Source organism: Corvus hawaiiensis, chromosome 1, assembly GCF_020740725.1.
Source record: "Corvus hawaiiensis isolate bCorHaw1 chromosome 1, bCorHaw1.pri.cur, whole genome shotgun sequence".
NCBI classification, from domain to species: domain Eukaryota; kingdom Metazoa; phylum Chordata; class Aves; order Passeriformes; family Corvidae; genus Corvus; species Corvus hawaiiensis.
In genome coordinates, this window is record NC_063213.1 from 25,823,481 (window position 1) to 25,839,607 (window position 16,127).

Sequence of the window (16,127 nt, forward strand, 5' to 3'; positions counted from 1 at the left end):
CCGCCCCGGGCCGCGCGCGCCGCCGGCCGTGCGCGCGGGGGCGGTGCCAGGGCCTCACCTCGCGCGCCCCGCCCCTCCCCGCGCGCTCCTCGGGCGGGCAGCGGAGCGCGCGCCGCCGGTACCGCCGCGGCAGGTGAGCCGGGGGCGCGCGGGCTGGGCCGGGGTGAGGCCGCCGCCGCTGCTGGGGCTGGGGCCGGAGGGAGCGTAGGGAACCGGCCTGGCCCGCGCCGGGGGAGCTCTCCGGTGTGGGGGAGGGTGGCGTGCGGGCGGGGGCTTCCGGCGGCTCCGCGCCCGCCGCTCTGCGCCGCCCGGGGACTGGTGTCGGGGTGCGGCTGCCGTCCCGCCGCCCCCGGCCGGCGGTGTGCGCCTGCCGGCCCCACCCCGGGGTGTGGGGACAAACGGGCGGCGCCCCGAACGTCCTGCGGGGGCCCGGCGGCCGCTCCCTGAAGGTTACGGGCGTCGACCTTGGCGACCTCCGGCCGCAGCCCGCCCGGGCGCGGGGAACAGCGGGGAGGGGGCAGTGGGGCCGCGGCGGGATCTGGCCGCCTGTTGCGGCGGGGGGCGGGTGCGGGTCCCCGAGGCGGCGGGGCGGCGGCCGGCGCCTCCCGTACCTGCGGAGGGCGGGGCGCAGCAGCGGCGGCACCCCGAACAAAGGGGCCGCGCCCCGGGGCTGGCGGGGAAGGGGGTCGGGGCGCTCATCCGCTGGCTCGGCGGGACCGAGCGGCGGCGGCTGCGGCGGCGACTCCTGCCCCGGCTGGGTGCCGGAGACCCTGTGCGTGTATGTGGGCGCTGCGGTTCTAGGGTGAGTAAGAGCAGGGTTTCTGTAACATTTAATTGCTGCCTGCTTCCCTGTGCTGGGCTTTTCTGTAGTTAGCAGTAACTAGAGCTTGTGTTTGCTTGTAACACAAGGGAGAAGTACGAAGTATGCTATTAATTTCCCCAAATAAAAAAAGAGCCTTTCGATGCTCACCTGTTTGGTTAGGTAAGCAATTTGGTGTTTGCTTTTGGGTTTCTTTTAAATGGAAGTTAATAGCTTCAGCTCCTTCGCCTTAATTGAGTCCTTAAAATGAAAATCTTAAGTGGGCCATACGTATCCCAAGAGTCACCTGAAGGGCGCTATGTGTGTTTGTTTTGTAGCACCCCCAAACCGTCCTGGCAGAAAGATTGCCAAAATGTATATTTTCAGGCTCAAAATGACCCTAATGTTTTGTTTCACGCTTGTATTTTCAGTTCTTGTTGGAAAGAGACTTGCCTTCTGCACTGCAAAACATTACACTTCCACAAGTGTAAGATACGTGCCTCTGCTGGCTTTTCAGTGTCTGGAGATAGTTTTACGCTCAGATCTCTCCATAACCTATCAGTTGTTCTTTGTCTTTTCCACTAAAAGTTAAACTGAAAAGAGAGGAGCTCCTGAGAGGGGGCTGGACTGGGAGAAGATACTGCTATTCTGCTAGTTTTCAGGATAATTAATAGTTATTATAACTGGATTCTTAATTAAAAATCCTCTTCTTTTCAGCTGATTTATTAATCTAATAGCATGTGCCTAAACATTTGAGTCCGGGGAAACTGTGATTCCTAATAGAATGAAGAACAACTGTTTGATATGTCAATATCTAATGTAGATTTAAATCTTTCAGGCTGTGCTTGCACAACAGTTTGTCAAACACTTGTAGTGGAAGCCTCTAAATGGTAGAAATTTTAGGGATTGATAGTGCTAGTCATGTTTACCCTTTATTCTTTTCTGTAGAAATACGAGAATATGATGTAGTGTTGCATAAAAAGATCAAAAAAAAGCCTTCAGTCCACTGCATGAGAGGTCAGCTGTAAGCTTAAATAAGCTGTGATGCTGAATAGTAAAAGTACTCCTTCACTTTTGCAAATTCCTTGATCTCAGTCTTCACTTTTTAGTGCTCTTCTGAATTTGAGGAAGGGAAAGATTACAAATTTTAAAGTGAAGGATTTTAGGTTGTGTGTTTTTTGATAATGTTGTAATAATGTTGTCTTTATGTTTTCTGGACCTTAAGGAGAGGATCTTTAGCCATGAAAGTGAAAACTGGAATGTGTCCTAGCTGTGCATTTGTCGTAATCTTGTCACCTGTGGTCATGTACCCTTTAGATAAATAACCCATGGAAATAGTAGGCTATTGAGGGGAAGGTATGGGCGTGGGGAAATGGGGCAGGGAGAGATGTGACTGTGAGGATAAGGCAGTGCTGGATAAAGGCAACCGAGGAGGAGCACAAGACTGTTAAATAAGTGTAGTTGGAGACATTGCAGTGGTCCATGTGTCTTCTGTATTCAGACTGACTTCTAGTTTCCGTAAGAACAGTTGTGTTCTTAACCTCAGATACTAAGTCACACACTGACATCCCTGTATCTACTTTTTTGAGGGATTACCCTGAAACAGAGGTGTTCCATCTAAGAAGTGGTTTTGCTCCTATTAAATTTCAAGTGTATCTCACTTGGAAAAAGACAACTGCTGAGGCAAAAGATGTTGCTGTCTTTGAAACTGATATATGGCAGTCTCCGATATCAAAGGATACTGTAGATATTGTGTCTTATGTAAAAAGTTGTTTAGGCATTGCATTTCAGCCAACTGACAATAGCATTATTTTTGCTGCAGTTTTACAACTGAAGAACAAATAATTATATGAGAAAAATCTTTTAACTTTTCTGATTAGATTTGGTTACTTTGCCACCCTAGTGAGTGCTATAGGATATAGTGGTCCTAGGAATCAGTGGTTGATAACATGTCTTCTAGACAGGGAACTCCCTGCCCCCTTGAGTGCTTATAGCCAGCTTCCTGTAAACTTCTAATGGCTCCAAGCTATTGAAATTACTTTGCCTCTAAATTGAAATCTATTTTATGTGAGCAAGGTAGTTTGGTAGGCTAGTGACAGCATTCTTGTGAACATATTGTAGCCTGCCTGCCTCAAACACGCAATTACAGGACAACTGTGTTAAGCCTCCATTCTACCTTAAAAAGAATTTATGTGAGGAACCAAGTAAATAGAACAGTTGGTATTATGTATGTCCACTAAATGTTCTGCAAAATATTTTACATTTTATAAATTGTTAAGTAGGGAAGAAATGGTTATATTTTATTAGTCCATTACAGTACTTAAAATCAGCTGTCAGAATAGTTATTAAAATGTTATTTTTAAGTCTTACTGTCTGCAGAATCTGAAATTGGTTATAGTCCTTGTGGATATAAATAACTTACAGTCACTTCATAGCAAATGTACCTTGCAGACCAGGGGATTATTAAATCCTGTTTTGCTTCTCATTCTGTTTTCTTAACTATAGTGAGTCAGAGTCAGCACCTAAGGCCGAAGGATTTATCAGTGGTTACAGCTGCTTGTTGAATGTTGAATTATGGGTTGTTGTGCAAGCCATAACCATCAGATTAGGCTTATGCTCTGGAGCCTTAGGAACTACTTACAGAAGAAAAAAAAAATCTGAAATTCCCACAGAAAAAACAGTATTGGATTGAAAGGTAGGAAAAAGTTGGAAAGGAATCTAGTATAGATTAAGTAATGCAGCCTTAGAATGCACCAATGAGAGAATTCATTGCCTTTGCCCAGAGGGGGGCTTAGTATTTACTAGTCATATTTTTTTTTAGAATTCGATTTGTCTCTATCAAAATTCCCAACACCTTTGGGAGAATAGATTGGTAACACTGAAGTACCCAGGCTTTGCACAGAAGGGGAATAATGGAGAAAGGTGTGCTGAAGGTGTTAGATGACATAGAGAGTTACTATAGAGAATTTGAAGTAAGCTATGCTGTAATCAGTTTATAATGGAGAGGAGCCAAGAATGCAAAGAAGGCAGAACAAGAGATGTAGAGTTGGTTGCACAGTAACTCTGCAATTGTTACTTTAGTGGAATTGATGATGCTTGTTTTGTGATACTGGCTCCTTAGTTGAAGTAATTATAATGTATGTTGAATTCCTACCAGTAAAGTTCGTTTAATGCATTGTATTTTTCTCTGTAACAGTAAGTTTACTACATCATTTGATACAAGAGTGTGCGAATGTCTGGTGCAGTGGCCCACAAGGTTTTATTAAAAATTGGCATGTGAATATACTGTATGACCAAACAAGTATTTCTGCAAATTATGGAAAATGCTATTTACGAAGGTGCTTTGCGCCTGTGCTTAGTAGGTGGGTAGCCATACATTCAGGCCTTGGTACCTGTTTCATCTTAGTCTCTGAAATACTAATTTAATAGCCTTCTGTGTTACTATTAGACTTGATCTTTAACTCTGATCCTTGTTTTGGGAGTCTGAGAATGCTCTACATATAGCACCCACATACAGACAGGCAGAAATGTTTCTGTCAACATTAAACAGATTGCAGTAAACATGGAAGTCTTGCAAAAATGAAACATCTGTGAAGAAAAAGAAAGCGAACTATGTGTGGTACAGTCCTTCTCTTTGCTAGTACTCCCATTCAAGCCTGTCAGACAGTGCAGAGTAAAGGAAGTCTGTCATTTCAAGATGTAGCAGTGTAGTCCTGTTGGTATAGCTTGTTGTTTCCTGACAAGGCTTTTAACATGGAAGTAGTTAATACCAGCAGCACTTTGCCCAGTGGGATTTATTTCAGACTTCAAAATAAAAGAAATTATACAGACAGGAAAACAGTGTTAGTGTGACAGATGTCTGCAGGCATGCTGTGTCGGTCACAAAACCCACAGGCAGTGTGTGAGGTCACACAATGGAAGATGCTTGAGTAGATGGACCCGAAGGCCCTACTCAAGGCAAGGCTGGTAGCAGCTCATCATCAGCCATCTGCCACTGTTACCCATGGAGATCAAAGTATGCAAAATCAGATACCGAATCCAAGTGACTGTTGTGTAGAAGAGCTATTTTGGAATGACACCACTTAATCATAAAGTTCTTGCACACTTTAACACCTAAATTAATTTCACTTATGTAGTGTAACATGCAAATAAGCTTCATTCCAATCCTCAGAACACTTATATTTTAAGAAATAACACTGCACACTCATAAGAACTGATTTTTGTAAGGTCAAAATTTATATTGTCCAAATTAATAGTTCACTGCAATGCTTCAGTGACTGATCCAGTAGAGTAATGACTGGTAGCTCAGTGCACCTTATCACAACTTGAATTCTGTGATTTCTAATAGGTTTACATTTTTGAAGTTGATTTGAAAATGAAAGTGAAATTTGTTTTACACTGATAGAGTTAATGGAAGTCAATGATACAGCACAGGCCTGTATGAGTATGATTTTTAAAGTGTCTTTCTTTACTGGTCCAGATTATGTATTTTTTGTCCGCTGCTGATTAGACTTGATGGCTTTGAGGTTCCAGTTAACCCATATTCAGTGCAAATAAAGTATGTAATAAACCAGGAAAGCTTAACCTAGAAAGGAAACTGGACTCCTTCTCTATACAGTCCAGCATTGTCATTCAGAATTTAAGGAGCAAATGCATTAGACTAAATGTCAGAAACTGCTTTCACAGCAAGTTTGCCATCTAAAATGTTATTAAATGGTTAGTGTCATAAGGAAGAAAATATAGTTACAGGTAACATTCATAATTAATTCCAGTTATTCTGCAACATCTCGGAGTACCCTGTAGGAAGAGACCCACTAAATTGAGATGTGTGAAATTCCAGTACTTGATTGTTTTTCCCTGTTTAATGAAGACTGTGATAAGAACAATAATGAGAAGTTAAGGTAATGATAAAGAACAAGAAGGCTGCTCATCTGACTTAATTTGGTTTGCATCAGTACTCGTTTTAGTGTATAGTGTAACATAAAGGACTGTTTTTAGAAAAAATAACTGAAGAAATACAGATGCATTTGTTTCAGAAATATTAAAGAGACTTAACCAAGTGTTCTTCTGGGTGCAGCATTCTTTCTGTGAGGAACTTGTCTCAGGTGTGGTTTTATAATTAAGCAGGAGGTGTTGCTGCCGTTTGGACTTAAAGGAGTTAAATTCTAAATCTTAATCCAAAATATGCCACTGTCCTCTTTCTCGCATCTTGTTTTGATAATAACTTGGATCTTAAGTCATGATTTCAACTTTTTACCCTTCTGCTTTTAGGGGAAAATACTCACTTTTGACCAATATATATTCCACATCTTAAATGCCTTTGTGCTTTGTTAAGAAATCCCATTGCAGGCATTGCCAGCTGGTTTTTGTTGTGTTGAGAGCGTGGGAGGTTATAATTTGTAGATTGATGGGGTTGAAGAGGCCAGTAGCTGATCCACAAAATATTTTAGGAAAGTCTGTATGTGTACACCCATGCAGCTGTCTCCCTGTCGATCACTAATTTTGGGCACATAGTTACTAGTTTACTGATAGGCTTACAGTTACAATTAAAGATTGTATAGTGCAGCTGCTCAAGAAAATGCTGGAGTTTCTCAGTTCGTCTTTGCCCAAGAACCAGAATGAGATATGAAATGTTTCGGTTTGGAATAATTCTGAAACCTTAGGAGGTCCTGATTTTTGAGAAACTAATGTCATGCCTCTTTAATGTTTTTCATTGGATCTTAATGAAAAAGTTGTTTCTTTTTGGGTAACTTGGTTTAGCACATGTTGAACTTTAGTAGAAGAGCATCTTTTTCTAAACCTTAAGTGACAGTTAAGCTATATCTGTTGCATTTTATGTCTTGCAGAGGTTGAATTTTATAGCCCTTGCAGTCAAAGCAGATAGAGGAATGAAGTAAACTAAGAAAAATATTCTCTGCAAGATGCACGAGTTAAAACTGAGACCATGTTTGTAACATGCAGAGTTTGTGAGTTTCTTCAGACTGGAGTATTTTGAAGAGCATTGCAAAAGCAGTCTTAAGGTCTAGTGATCTTAAGAGTAGTTTGGATAATTTGAGGAAAACAGTCTGTTGTTTGAGTAGTGAAGTTTTATATTATAATCTTTCTAGTAAGATTTACTACAGTTTTAGGAGAGAAGACTTTTTTTACAAATATGGGGGGAAATACATTTATCTGAGGGAAAACTGAAACAGAAACAATCTTGTAGTCAAGTACTAGGATTTAAGATAGTATGAACAATGAAATACAATATGATAAAGTAGTGAAACGGTCATAACTAGCCCACTCAGAATGGCATAGTTAGATAGTCAGGGGTTTGAAGGAGATATTTTCAGGAATGTAATTCTTGTTTTACAGCAAACTGAGACTGGTCATGCTATCATCTATCAGCAACAGGAATGGGTTTTAATAACACTAACTTTTCCATACTTTATGCAGGACTCTGACTGCATTAAGGTAAAAGAAATAAACCCCTCGAGGAGAAAAGCAGTAAAATTAGCTTCTGACTCTGTGGTGAACTGATGGTAATAGAAGTACTGCCACTGAATTGAAAGCTTGCAAGTGACCAGCTGAAAAGAAAATGTTTTCTTAAGTCAGAGGTAATGACGGTTTCTTAGGCCAGAGAAAACCATGCAACATTGTAAAGGTATTAGGTCACATACTTCTCACTGGAATTTAAAAGGTTGTGTGTACAGAAAGGAAAACAGCTCACACTTGGTACTGTTTAGTATTGCAATGTGTGTAGAATTGAATCAGTTAAATGTTGATAAAGATATTGGATTTCACCATAGACAGACTTCTGTAGTAGTTTTTCCATGGGGAGACTGGCCTTTAAAATAAACTGAGTTTGGTCTGTGACCACTGGTGGAATGCCTTTAGCTTTTGCATTGCGGGTCAGGTCAGAGGAAGAGAGACACACTTGCAACCCATCTAGTGATGTGCAATAGTACACCATCCTTAACGGTGCCTTTTCCAAGAGTTTTTGCCTTTGGAGTATGATTTAAAAATTAATTTTTAGGTTTTTTATCAGAAGTTTTTGATAACTGCTTCACTTGGTTCCCCAGATAGCCAGAAATTAATGTTATGCTTGCTTCTGTGTTCTGAAATTGATCTATGATTTTAACATAGGTTGCTTTGCAAAGAACTTTTCTTAGATAGTCTGTTCTGTTAAAACTTGGAACTTACACACTTACATTCTTGTAAAGTCATTTAACAGTTCCGAGTTACTTTGTGCATTGTAAGAGTTGTAAGAATTGAAACGAGCAAAAAGCAATTTTTAAAAGTTACTACTCTACAGTTTGAGAACATTCAATTTGAAAATGCCTTCTGTGGTACTTCAGGAAAAGTGTGATCAGTATTTTAAATAGGACAAGATGAAAACGACCTTTGACTGGCACTTACTGTGAAAATTGATGAATTTGTGTGAATATTAATAATTTCATATTAATTTAATGAACTGAATGCCCTCTGTTTCTAGCCATTGCAAGTTTAGTGCCCATTATATGTGAAACAGCCATGAAAGTCTATCATGTATCATATGATTGGCAAGCATATATTGAACTAAAAGACAATTCATTGCCTGATTGGGTCTTTTAGGTCTATTAGATTAACTCTATCAATTTTTCAAATCATATATCTAACAGTTTTAGAATAAATGGCATCTAAGAATGGGGAGGGATCCGCCTAACAGTGTTTCAGCTTTATGAGTCCTGTATTACTATGCAACATCGGGTCTATAACCACTTGTGTTCTTGAATCACCAATTCAAAAGATTTTTGTGTATTTGCAAACCAGTGTCATTCATTGAGTCGTGCATATGAAATCCATGTTCCCTAAATAAAACAGAAAAATTATTATGATTTTAGGAGAAGAAATTTGCACTGTATAGAATATAAACTGAAGGAGACATTACCAGAACAAAATATGGCTACAAAAGTAATGCTCTTGCAATAACACTACAAAAAAGTACTTGTGCATTTCTAATTAGGTGGTAAAACAGATGGCAAAGTCATAAAATGTATGAAGTAACTTACTTTGCCAAGTCAGATTTCACTAAAGAAATTTGCTGCAGCTGCATGATTCCTTAGAGGAATAAAAGGAACTTTTTGAAATGCAAAATCCAACATGCTCATATTTCATTAGGTTCCATTTGGCTGGTGTATTGATGCAGTCTGCCTGTGGGGAGAGAGAACGCTTGCCTGTGTTTGTGAAGAGGAGACGGAGAACTTGGTACCTGCTTCTTGGTATCTCTTGTTAAAGCCCTGCATTCAGTCCTGTGTGCTTGCATCATTTGTGCTGTGGCCTTTGATGTAAATGTGCTTGCAACTGCTGGAGAACTCGTTTCCTGCATCCTTCATTGTTAGAAGTCGTTTTATTAGCATGAGATGTGAAGGATAATGTATTGTGGTATTCCTGCTCTGCTTTTGCTGAAACTTCATTCAGCTAGGCACTGACTTTTGGAAGGAGGCAGTGCCTCCCTCAAAAATGCTTTATTTGAAAGCTTAGACTTTGTCAATAATTTCATAGGAGTGTTACTTAAACAAGGCTCCTGTGTTCATTCTGTCTGTACTAATGCTTGAAAGAATTTAAGGGTGTTCATGTGAGTTTTCACCATAGTACTATTATGACTGGCTAACAGGGAAAAATAGTTGTTTTGAGCAGGATAAATTCCGTGAGCTATCAGCATCAGAACTTGTGTGACAAGAGGTGCCTGCAAAACAGCAAGACTGCTTCTACCAGGCAGAGCCCTAAGCTATAGAAGAGATGCTGTCTGTATCCCTTCTATAAATTCCATAAGACTGTTGGGTGCAGCCTGCCATGAGTGTGATAACTGTTTTGCTTTGCAGATACCATTTATTTCTAGATTTCTCTGTCACAAGTTAACTTTCCTGCCTGTAGAGCAGTGAAACTATCTGGGTGCAGTTTTGGGTTTAGTCAATGTGGATCTTGATTGTCATTCTTTCTGGCTGTAAAAATGACCATGCAAATATTTGTGGCTTTTAGAAAACACACATCTGACATTCTGAACTTCTAAAGGAAGACTAGGGTTTTTAACAATTAAAAAGATATCTGTGTTAGAGGACAATCTATATTTTTTCAAGTATGTCTTTTGGAAGCCACCTTCAGACTTTGCTCAAAGAATTTACTTCATCAAGCCAAGTCAACATGCTTACATTTAAATCTTCCTGAAAGTTCTGTGGTGTATATTGAAGTTTTGAATGCAGTGCTCTTGAACTGCTTTTGAAAGTGCACTACTGAAGCTCATACTGCAAGCTGTGGCATAGTGCCTTCAAGAGAACTCCATTCTTGTTGCTTTCTAGAACAGCTGGAAGCAGCAGCTGTGTGCAAGTGTCAGTGAAGCCTAGCTTATCGTCAATCAAAAGTTAGCTTCCAGATGTGCTTTCTTGTACTTGAAACACAGGATAAAAATGGCTGTGTCTCGTATGTCTTAGGTGACACTAACTTAAATGTGTTCTTGAAATGTTTCAGTGAGTTCTTAGTAGAATAGCACTAGTTAAGACTCTGAGCTGTTGATTCTGCATTATTAAAATTCATCTTTGTAGGCTGTATGTTGACTCTTATATTTTTGGGGGAATGGGGGTTGGGAGACTGTCTTTGTTCTATACCAAATGCATCTCCCATGAATGTAACTTGACTTTTGATTATGGGTAACTGATGTGGGACGCTCTTCCACAGATATCCCCCTCATCTGTTTCAGCCTTTCATTAGTTTTGCTTATGGTAGAAAATCAGCTGTAGTACCATAGTACCTGTTTGTCTGCCTTCCCTCTGAATCCATGCAAGTCTGTGGATAGCTTTGACAGGCTAGTGGCATGTAATTGTAATTGTTCATTATTCTGTCGTGTCTGCTGTGACTGTTAATTCTCTCTTCATGATGTATAATCTTAAATCAATACAAAATGAATGCCTTCTGTAATATGCTAGATTACAGATCTTCATGTTTACTAATTGAATATGAAAGAAGACGTGACCCTTACACTTTGTGTTAAAGCACTTCAGCACCATCAGCCTCAGAAAGCTAAGTTCCCTCAATGATTAGAATAGACTGAGAGAGGGCACCAGCCATGTATTGAACTTGTAGAAGCAGGAACAGTATTCTAGACTCTCACGTAAATGTGTATATTACTAAAATTATTATACAGTGTAACTTTAGTCCATTGAACTATGAAAGCAAGCTTTAACCTTGTGTTAACCTTGGTGGTGGGCTTGAGGTGCTGCTCTTCCCACCGATCTCTGGATCGGTCCAGGTAAACCATTGCAAGTCTCTAGCATTCTTACCGATGTTTTGTAATAGCCATCACATAACTTGCAAAAAGTGAGGAATCTTCAACAGGTGTCAGATTACGGTTTAGAAACCCTAAAACACTTGCATTGTTTTGCCACAGTGTTTATAGGCTGGAAGTGCTGTAGTTTTGCTTTCCCCATGCTCAGCTCTGTGTTGTTCTGGGCTGTCTTTGGTACCAGCAGACTTGTGTAGGTAACTAATCTGTTCAAAAAACAATATAGGTTAATTTTTGTCCAGAGCAACTTCTTAAGTGCTTTGCCACATAATTGTTGCAAACACCAGTACTATTGGGAGAAAGGATATGGGGATATCAGACTGTTGCAGGTTCAGTTTATATCGGCCTTGCAGACACACACAGTTGGGCTCAAGCGTGTGTTTTGTCAGCCATTTATGTGGACAGTGATGTAGCTGTTTTGTTTTCTTTTCAGTACACTACAGGGTTTGAAATCTTAAGACCTTGATTTTGTTCTAGACTGTTTCTGTTGTTCAGTTTGTCAGGGTTTTCATGTGCTGTTCCATGTGGGTTTCAAGAAATTTCCTTATGGAAGTGCCTCTCCAGAAGTCATCTTGCAGGATGCCAAAGAGGCCTTTTGGTAAGAAAATGCTGAAATGATGACTTAAAACATATGAAATACGTATCTGTTCTCACTTCAGAAGGTGCTGTCTAGTTCATGGCCATGCCCAGCAGTTGGCACTAAGGTCTTGTGGAGCCTCTGGGAGACTGCTAGAACTCTGTGAACTTGTTTCCCTTGTTTTAGTGACTTCTTGTTGGAGGCATCTCAATTCTTCTGATGCTGTCTTAAGAGTATAAAGCTGTGGGCATGTGGGAACCACTATTCTTTATAACAACACAATGTAATTTACGGGGTGGATGGGCCTCTTACTGGGTGAAGAGTTCACTGGTTGACTTTTCCAGTTCAAGTGCCTAGATATGGTTTTGATTTGAAGTACTTGTCTCAAGGGGCTGGGAAATGTAGGTCTTTTGCCTGAGGAGATTTGCTTCTGTTGAGAGATAGAACTGAAGTCAGTCTTCTACCCTTTACTTTTGTTAGTATATGTGTAGTCAGTCACTGTAGTAAATTTGTTTTGTGGGTGTGGGAGGCACAAGCACCTTCTAAGGTGTGCCCTAGAAAGCTTTGGAAAGAAGGGTTCTTATGAAACCTTGAATGTAATTTAACTGCTTGTTAAACTCATGGGAAGCTCCAAATCCTAATTTGTAGTTAAACATGTTTGTCTCAAACGATTATTTTCAGGACATAGGGAAATACTTGCTGTGAAAGTTTCTAACTTGTTATGAGGCTGAGTTTCAGGAGGCATGTTTCATTATCTAATGAAATTAGTCATTTCTAAGATAGGTTTGAACATTTGGGTTCATTCTTCTCTTTCTCTAGTTTACTACTTAAAGTTTCTGGTGATTATTTAACATTTGAAATACTTGTTCTACCTTAATAAAATACTGATGTTACTTTGTGCAGTTCGGCAGATGTTGTGTATTTAAACTGTAATAAAACACCAGTCAAACTCAATGACACAACAATAATGCTGATCTAAGTTTTAAAACTTCCTTATTCTCCAGTTCTTAAAACAGCTGGTATCATGTCCCATGCTGTGTCCTCCTGTATCCTATCAATTTCTGGTCATGGGGTGTTTCTGCTGATCTGGTTTGAATGTTGTAATTGGAACCAGATGATGGGAGGGTTAGATTCTGCTTGCCTGGAGTTGCCTCCCTCCTTTTCCAGGAATGCTTTTATTGCAGAAATACCTGAATCATTTGTGAGGTGTCTTCCAGATGTTTGGCGCCTAGTATGCTAGTGCTATTTTCAAACAATACATTCTCAAGTATACTTTTGCTCTTGTTAACCAAACTGAAACTATGGGACTCGATAAACAATTAAGTAACTGGTTGAATCTGTGATGTTTTCATAACAGATAAGATTATATTGCTTCATGGTCCTTGGGGATGTGAAATATGTTGCCATTTTTCAAATTCTTGTTCCCATACTTTTTCTTAGAAAATTGAACTTGTAATTTGTAGGTCATGTGAGGCAACGGAGTTTTGATTCACTTTGGGGAATTACGAAACTTTGGAGAGTTTTTAAACTCACTTTAGAAAATACTGTCAAATAATTACCATACATTTTCACTTCAGCATGAAATAAGTTGTGGCTAATGTTTCTGGAGGTGATAGATTGTACTAAGTGTAAAGTGCAGAGTAGTGCAGGCATTAATTTCTTCAGGTAAAAAAAGGTTATTTGTTTAGAGCAATATGAGTTTCCATTGCTAAGTTTCCTTTAATTGTCCAGTAAGTGATAATTTTGCCTCTCTGGAAGTATTTTGGTCAAAGCATACTACCTAGTTCTTGATATTGTGCAGGCAGCTCACATACTGCAGTTAAATTATTCGTGTTCCTTCAAATGTATCAAGTTCTAGCTCTCTTAAACAGAGTAAAGGTGGGTGCTGTAATGTGTAAGCTAGCAGTTGTAATTGATGCTTATTATATAAAACAGTCTTCAGGGGAGGAAGTTACTCATCATAAAAGTGAGTGGGTAATGAGGTTAATATGACAAGACTTTCAAATCTTTATGTAATCTTCTCTTAAAGGAAAGGAAACAAAAGAACGAGGATTCAGTTTTGATGTATTAGTTTTATGTAGGCTATAAAATTGACAATAAAAAATTGTCTTGCAAATTGAAGAAGGGTACCACTATCTCTACTTATTAACTAGAATCAACTATACTAACTGTACCAGCTATCTGTAAATAAAAAATGTTGTTTAAACTAAACTAGTCCCTTTCAAACAAATGTCTTCAGCAAATCAAAGTCCTCCTGTTAAGGACAACTGCATATTCACAAGGCCTGCATTCAGCTTTATGTATAGTAGTGCAGAAAATGCCAGCTGAATTTTTGCTTGTAATGATGTGACTTTGGTGTAATGTTTTTTTTCTTCCTGGTTCTCATTTGTGTTGCATTTATGAGACTCTAAAGAATTAAAATGGGCGGAATAGCTTCTTGACTTCTTTTGGTCACCTTCTCTAAGAAAATGAGGGGCTGATCATATACTCTGTTCTTTGTTAGTTTTTGGCCAGCTTTGGGTACATTTTGACAGAGATGTAGATGTCAGATATGATTGTTTCTATAAATTTCTTCAATATTTGCTGCTGGCTAAATATGGGGAAGTCTGTACCCTGTGATCCACAGTGTTCCCTGTGAAGGCAAAGAAGTAATCTAAATTGGGTGTCTCTTGCCCTCTTTGGATGGTACACAGCTATTCTGTTGGCCACTTTTTTTGCTCTCCCTTAATGTATGAACCTTAGGATTATTGCATTGGGGAGGGATGTAGAAGGAAGAATGCTTTGATTGGTTTGGAGCAAGTTACTCTGTAAGAAAAAGCCAACTGAGGAACAGGACAGCTTAAGAAGAGTCATCTCAGTTTAATCAGGAGGATAAAATAAAGACTAATAAAGGGAGATCAAAGATTCCTGCTTTTTGTTTTTTTCTTTCCTAAGTTGTATTTGCAAAGATTTCTCCCTGGAAATATTGTCCCTGAAGATGAAAACTACTTTTTGTGCTGGCACTTGATTATCTGTCTTACTCTTCTGGATCTGGAGATAACCATTCTGTTATCAGACTTTATGCGGATGTTAACATGATACTGTGTCCAAGTTGTGTTACAGAAGCACTGTCCAGCTCACCCCTGTAGTGGGTGGAGTTGCATGTTATGTGTAAATCCACGGGGGACTAAAGGTAACATTGTAATTTTTGTGCAGATGACATATGCAGGCTGTAATGTGTGAAACTAATGATAAGTTTTGATACAGGTAGAAGCCAGTCACTCAAGACGAGCAACAGCTTTACAACTCCAGATAGAAGTTTCATGATGATCTTAACTTTTATGTTATTTTAACATTATTATTTAGCTACCTACTCTTCTTTGATCAGATTTCTAGATTGTTGGACAAGATGCTATTACTGATGCTAACTTGAATTATAATTCCTACCCCTGCAGTTATTAGTTAATCTAATTGCTCCCTAGCCTAGCTCAAAAAAAAGAAAAAGATCCTAGCTCCAACTGGAAGCCTGCCATTAAATGGAGCACAGAATCATGGGTGTGTTTATCTACAAGCAGGCACTAAAACAGCTGTAGGAGCTTTGAGAACTGCTTACTTTGTCTGAGCACTCAGAGATTCATTTGTTTGTGTCTTTATCTGCTCAAATATGTTGGAAAAGGGCAGCTTCTTAGGAGTTTATCTGCAGTGGAGGTGATGACTGATCTGTAGCATGGTGGTTAGACAATGCTCTTGCCCTTCTGAGTGAAGATACTGCAGTACATTGCTGAGCCAGTTAAGCTTTTCCTTCCCTTCCAGCTTGTTGAACTACATGAAAAACTGTTTAAGAATAAACTTCTGTATGTGTCGACAGCTGAATTGATGCTATGGGATTTCCAAATGGTGTGGTAAAAAGCTGACCTGTATAAATGGATGATATAGATATTGACAACACTGTGCTTGACTCTTTGTGAACATCTTTCTGCTGTAGGTGACGTCGGATTTGACTGTAGGGTAATCCAGTGTTTCTCTTCTGACCTGCAAATAATTTTGCACTGGGAAGATTAAAATAATAATAATAAATCCCATGGTATGCATAATAAGGAAGTATGCTTTTTGAGCTTCATACAACAGGGTTCTTGTCATATTCTCTGTCTGTTTTATCATAATTATGAAGTAGGACAGTTCAGTAACTAGATATGACCCAAATTAATACTTCTCATGAAACAGGCTACATAAATTACAGGCAGAAAGACTTTGCATGAGACTTCATCTCAGGTGCTTTACTGTTAAAATTGGAATCTAGGTTCCTCTTTGTTTTTCAAAACATACTGAAACAGGTAGGATTGTGGCAGTAGCTTAGAACTTACCACTTTCAAGGTCTGTCTTCTCTCTGGCAGAGTATTTGCTCTGAAGCAGTCTCTTTGGAATAAGTGTTGTTGGCACAGTATCATAATTGTATTGTACTTGCATTGTTAGTA

The 16,127-nt window shown here is 39.6% G+C and overlaps 1 protein-coding gene across 7 annotated transcripts in view; it reads left to right on the plus strand.

Moving 5' to 3' along the window:
- The first annotated feature begins 47 nt into the window (after positions 1-47).
- Positions 48-16,127, plus strand: part of RALA (RAS like proto-oncogene A) — a 29,741-nt gene continuing 13,661 nt past the window's right edge. For 4 of the 7 annotated variants that reach the window (XM_048297272.1, XM_048297232.1, XM_048297280.1 and 1 more), the window contains exons 1-2: positions 54-133; positions 8,939-9,025. The gene's annotated coding sequence lies outside the window, so the exon portion shown is untranslated. Of the gene's footprint in view, positions 134-699; positions 803-8,938; positions 9,026-16,127 lie in introns of those variants that run through there. The other 3 variants (XM_048297241.1, XM_048297261.1, XM_048297290.1) reach the window with 3 other exon arrangements.